Source organism: Thalassophryne amazonica, chromosome 6, assembly GCF_902500255.1.
Source record: "Thalassophryne amazonica chromosome 6, fThaAma1.1, whole genome shotgun sequence".
NCBI classification, from domain to species: Eukaryota; Metazoa; Chordata; class Actinopteri; order Batrachoidiformes; family Batrachoididae; genus Thalassophryne; species Thalassophryne amazonica.
In genome coordinates, this window is record NC_047108.1 from 47,182,874 (window position 1) to 47,189,239 (window position 6,366).

Here is a 6,366-nt window from a genome sequence, read left to right on the forward strand (position 1 = left end):
CCAAAGCAGCACAACCAAGGGATAGTCCAGGGTCACCCGATCCAGCCCCAACCATAAGCCCCAGCGAAAAGGAAAGCTTTAAGCCTAATCTTAAAAGTAGAGAGGGTATCTGTCTCCCTGATCTGAATTGGGAGCTGGTTCCACAGGAGAGGAGCCTGAAAGCTGAAGGCTCTGCCTCCCATTCTACTCTTACAAACCCTACGAACTACAAGTAAGCCTGCAGTCTGAGAGCGAAGCGCTCTAATGGGGTAATATGGTACTACAAGGTCCCTAAGATAAGATGGGACCTGATTATTCAAAACCTTATAAGTAAGAAGAAGAATTTTAAATTCTATTCTAGAATTAACAGGAAGCCAATGAAGAGAGGCCAACACGGGTGAGATATGCTCTCTCCTGCTAGTCCCCGTCAGTACTCTAGCTGCAGCATTTTGAATTAACTGAAGGTTTTTTAGGGAACTTTTAGGACAACCTGATAATAATGAATTACAATAGTCCAGCCTAGAGGAAATAAATGCATGAATTAGTTTTTCAGCATCACTCTGAGACAAGACCTTTCTGATTTTAGAGATATTGCGTAAATGCAAAAAGGCAGTCCTACATATTTGTTTAATATGCGCTTTGAATGACATATCCTGATCAAAAATGACTAAGCTTTAGCAAAAAGGAAAGTTTTAAGCCTAATCTTAAAAGTAGAGAGGGTCTCTGTCTCCCTGATCCGAATTGGGAGCTGGTTCCAGAGCAGAGGAGCTTGAAAGATGAAGGCTCTGCCTCCCATTCTACTTTTACAAACCCTAGGAACTACAAGTAAGCCTAATTTTAGAGATATTGCGCAAATGCAAAAAAGCAGTCCTACATATTTGTTTAATATGTGCACTGAATGACATATCCTGATCAAAAGTGACTCCAAGATTTCTCACAGTATTACTAGAGGTCAGGGTAATGCCATCCACAGTAAGGATCTGGTTAGACACCATGTTTCTAAGATTTGTGGGGCCAAGTACAATAACTTCAGTTTTAAAAGCAGGCAATTAGAGGTCATCCATGTCTTTATGTCTGTAAGACAATCCTGCAGTTTAGCTAATTGGTGTGTGTCCTCTGGCTTCATGGATAGATAAAGCTGGGTATCATCTGCGTAACAATGAAAATTTAAGCAATACCGTCTAATAATACTGCCTAAGGGAAGCATGTATAAAGTGAATAAAATTGGTCCTAGCACAGAACCTTGTGGAACTCCATAATTAACTTTAGTCTGTGAAGAAGATTCCCCATTTACATGAACAAACTGTAATCTATTAGACAAATATGATTCAAACCACCGCAGCGCAGTGCCTTTAATACCTATGACATGCTCTAATCTCTGTAATAAAATTTTATGGTCAACAGTATCAAAAGCAGCACTGAGGTCCAACAGAACAAGCACAGAGATAAGTCCACTGTCCGAAGCCATAAGAAGATCATTTGTAACCTTCACTAATGCTGTTTCTGTACTATGATGAATTCTAAAACCTGACTGAACCTCTTCAAATAGACCATTCCTCTGCAGGTGATCAGTTAGCTGTTTTACAACTACCCTCTCAAGAATCTTTGAGAGAAAAGGAAGGTTGGAGATTGGCCTATAATTAGCTAAGATAGCTGGGTCAAGTGATGGCTTTTTAAGTAATGGTTTAATTACTGCCACCTTAAAAGCCTGTGGTACATAGCCAACTAACAAAGATAAGTTGATCATATTTAAGATTGAAGCATTAAATAATGGTAGGACTTCCTTGAGCAGCCTGGCAGGAATGGGGTCTAATAAACATGTTGATGGTTTGGATGAAGTAACTAATGAAAATAACTCAGACAGAACAATCGGAGAGAAAGAGTCTAACCAAATACCGGCATCACTGAAAGCAGCCAAAGATAACGATACATCTTTGGGATGGTTATGAGTAATTTTTTCTCTAATAGTCAAAATTTTGTTAGCAAAGAAAGTCATGAAGTCATTACTAGTTAAAGTTAATGGAATACTCAGCTCAATAGAGCTCTGACTCTTTGTCAGCCTGGCTACAGTGCTGAAAAGAAACCTGGGGTTGTTCTTATTTTCTTCAATTAGTGATGAGTAGAAAGATGTCCTAGCTTTACGGAGGGCTTTTTTATAGAGCAACAAACTCTTTTTCCAGGCTAAGTGAAGATCTTCTAAATTAGTGAGACGCCATTTCCTCTCCAACTTACGGGTTATCTGCTTTAAGCTACGAGTTTGTGAGTTATACCACGGAGTCAGACACTTCTGATTTAAAGCTCTCTTTTTCAGAGGAGCTACAGCATCCAAAGTTGTCTTCAATGAGGATGTAAAACTATTGACGAGATACTCTAACTCCCTTACAGAGTTTAGGTAATAGCATGCACCGGCGCCCCTCTGGCATCCTGTCTGCACCTGTTAAAGACGAGTTTACTCTCCAGCATGACACATCATGACCTGTGTCGTGAGGAAAAGTCAGGCTCGTGTCAGTGCACTTTAACAATCAACTTGTCCAAGTCCAGCACTTGCTCCACAGGCTGTATTTTTGGTGTGACTAGTGATGCAGATGGCCCGAGTGCGCTTCTTTTATGACCGCAATGCAGATGCCGTGCACGCGCAACACGTGCGTGATGCATTCATAATACATCCATAATACTGCTGTGATAATTGCAATGCGTCAGATCCGTTTCCTCACTACATGCGTTATACAACCGTGATTGTTCATCATATATTCGCTATACATTATTAATATATCTGTAATTCATACTGGGACATTTGTCATTTTTGGCCATTTTTGTTGAGGACGACAACGAATGCCCGTAATTTGTATACTCAGTTCATGCGCAATTAATCCTCTCCCCAGTGGGACCAGGCCCTAAGATATAATGTAACATATATATTGAATGGAGATTTCAATAGCCACAAAATCTGCCATCCTAGTCAGATCTGGATCAAACCTTGTCAGCTGATAAAAGTTACCATCCTATATAACACTGTCAAATATGAAAGAATTTCTATCTTTTTTTGAGTGTTATGAATTTTTGAAAATGTATCCAATGTTAAAGGATAGGGATATTTCCAATATTTTTCCTGCCTTTGATCTTTGACCTATGCCCTTGAATCAGTTCTTGCCTACCAGGATATGAATCCTCTACAAAAAATTTCCTAACGATATATGAAAAACTGTGGGTTCCATGCTGTTCACAAACAAACAGGGGCAAAAACATTATCTCCACCCAAATTCGTTGGAGGAGGTAATAAATAATTTCTGCATCAATATGGATTTGGCTGCTCATTTATTTCAGATTCCAGGCTATAGGTTAAGCTAAAATTAAAATGCAGTGTAGCCAGTGGGTGATTTCATTTTGTGAAAATTGCCCAGAGTGGACAGCGATCATGTGTGCTCGGTGTGCAGTGGCTGTGTGTGGGAGAGGATGACTCTGTAAGGCACATGGCTCTGTACAAGTGCACACCCAGCTAAGAAATTTATGCTGTCATATTTATATTATAGTATTGTTGTCACAATGTTCGGGTTTTACATTGCTGCAATGTAATTTTGCAGCATTTACAGCGGTTGCCACAATGTTGTGTTAAAGAAATATTTAATACATTTGGATTTTACAGAATTATGGTGAAGGCTGTGTTTGAACTTCTCACCTTGAAAGTCATGGGAAGCTTTCCATGCTCCCACACATATGGGTCAAATGTCTTGCTCCTGCTCCACCTTGGCTCTCAGGGTGATGAATTAGCTCAGAACTACATGAACATGTCTACATTTGGTCATCTTCAACATTGTTGGAACCTCTATAAATTCTACAAATTGATATCATTGGCAGTGTTAAACCTGAAACAGAATACAGCATTACACTTAGTGTGTTTGCTGGGCAGCTAATGCACAGCTCTGCTCATCTCTCTCGGAAAAGCATAGATATCACACGTGTGTGATATCTATGTGGCAAAAGTAGATGACTGTGGACATGCATACAGTTATGTACATGCCCAGAAATGGTCATGTCATGGGGCTCCATTTAGATTTGTTTGCAGTCTGTGCTCACCCACTGTAAATAATGGGACACACTACTTTAAACTGCTGTTGAAATAAACTGGGCCCAATTTTGCACAGAATAAGTTAGCTCCGAAACAACAATAAGGCCCATTACAGTTGACAAACAGTGGTTATGGAACTGATGACATCAGCTGTATGACCTCTATAGGCAAGCCGGCCATTTCGAGGATTGAAGATTATATACTCACTTAATGAATATTCCACATCTACTTTTTTCTTCAAGTCATTTCCAGCATTTCTTGTACAAAAACAGCTTCATTTGTCCTCACTAATGTTCTTCATATTGTTGCATTTGTCCTCCAGCCCCAGATAATGTAGAATCTAATTACTGCATTCACTTACAAAAAAATCCAGTTACTGGTTTACTGAGGCTACAGTCTGGAGGATATTTAATGCTGCACTTCAAAGCAGCAGTCTGCTTAGAGACGTTTAAGGATAGACGCACACTGGATTCATGGAAATGTACTGACCTCTGCTGGGCAAAGGTTGGCATTACTTCCTCTGTACGTATTATATGTACAAAATAGAATAGAGCCTTTATTGTCATTGTACACACACACACACACACACATATATATATATATATATATATATATATATATATATATATATATATATATATATATATATATATATATATATATATATGCTCCTTAGAAAGGAGCAGATCCTAAATTAACATGTTTGTAATTGTGGGAGGAAATCGGAGTGCCTGGAGGAAACCCACACAGACACAGGGAGAACATGCAAACTCCACACAGAAAGGCCAGGACTCGATCCCACGGCCGACTTGCATGTTGCCCTTGTGGAACCACGGGCTCTAGATTGAGTAGTGTTTATAAAACATGTAAAGGTGGGAATAAGTTATGCAAAGTTTCTATGAAGATTTTAACTGAAAGTGCAGGAAATTAAAAATGAGAAAGCTTTGTAAATAATTATATTTATTATTTGGCACATTTAGTTGATGTCATGCTTTACAACTGGCAAGGTTGAGATATTTCCTTTGTTCAGAGCTTGTCTGGTTACCAGGGACTGATTAATGGGGAGAGCAACATCCATTGTTCACTGTTGTTACCTAATATCCCTAATTTCTCCCAAAAATATTTGTCCTATCAACTTTCCATTTTGGTGGCATTCATCCTTGAACAAAAATATATAAGCACACCAAACGGCAAATGTCAGCTCTCCCCAGTTTCTCCGTGATCAAAGTTACACACATGCACACACACACTCCTTCAATAAACATTTTTTACTAACAACAGCTACTGTGTTGAGTCCTGCAATTGTGTCCAGACATTTCTGTCCATCACACCTGATATTTTCTGCATTCTGCCACAAGCAGGTGCTTCTATTTTTACACATGCACAAATGCACTCTAGTTTTCATTCATGGTGACGCAACAAGACACTGAACTAAACTGTCGAAAACCAGATGAACTACAAAAGTACAATAAATCAATAACACTGACAATACTGTGAAACTAACATGAACCACAATAACAATATTTAAAACCCCAAACAACCATGGTGCATTGTAGCATAATGTCCATTGTTTATAGCTGTTACCTAATATTGCTCATTTCTACAAAAATATTAGTCCTATCGACATTCTGTTTTCGCAACATTCATCCTTGACCCAAAATACATAAGTATACCAAATGGCAAATGTCACCTCTCAGTGATCGAAGCCACTATATATATATATATATATATATATATATATATATATATATATATATATATCCTGCCATCTGTCCATCTGCGGGAGACGATGGAAGTCCAGTTTGTTTTTTGGGTTTTTGTTGTTGTTTTTTACACTTTTTAAATTCAATTTGAATTTATTTTATTTTATTTATATAGCGCCAAATCACAGCAAAGCTGCCACATGTAAAGTCTAATCTTACCAACCCCTAGAGCAAGCACACAGGTGACAGTGGTAAGGAAAAACTCCCTCTGATGATTTGAGGAAGAAACCTCAAGCAGACAAGACTCAAAGGGGTGATCCTCTACTTGGGCCATGCTATCAACACAGTTGACAATACAGGAAATTTTTGCCTTTTGTTTCTATCTGCACCTGTGTGAATGATTTATCAGTCCAATGCGTGAGTGACAATTTCTGCTGCATTTGTTGCATGTGTACTGTGACGCCTGCTTAGGCTGCCGCTGTCACTCCTTCCTCCTTGCTCGTTGCTCAGCAAGACCTTGGTTCATCTCCTGCTCAGCCCTCTGTGCACCTGTTCTGACAGTAAGGTGCCAGGCTGCACGGTCCTCTGCAAACTGCTCCCATGCGTTGACCTCGATGC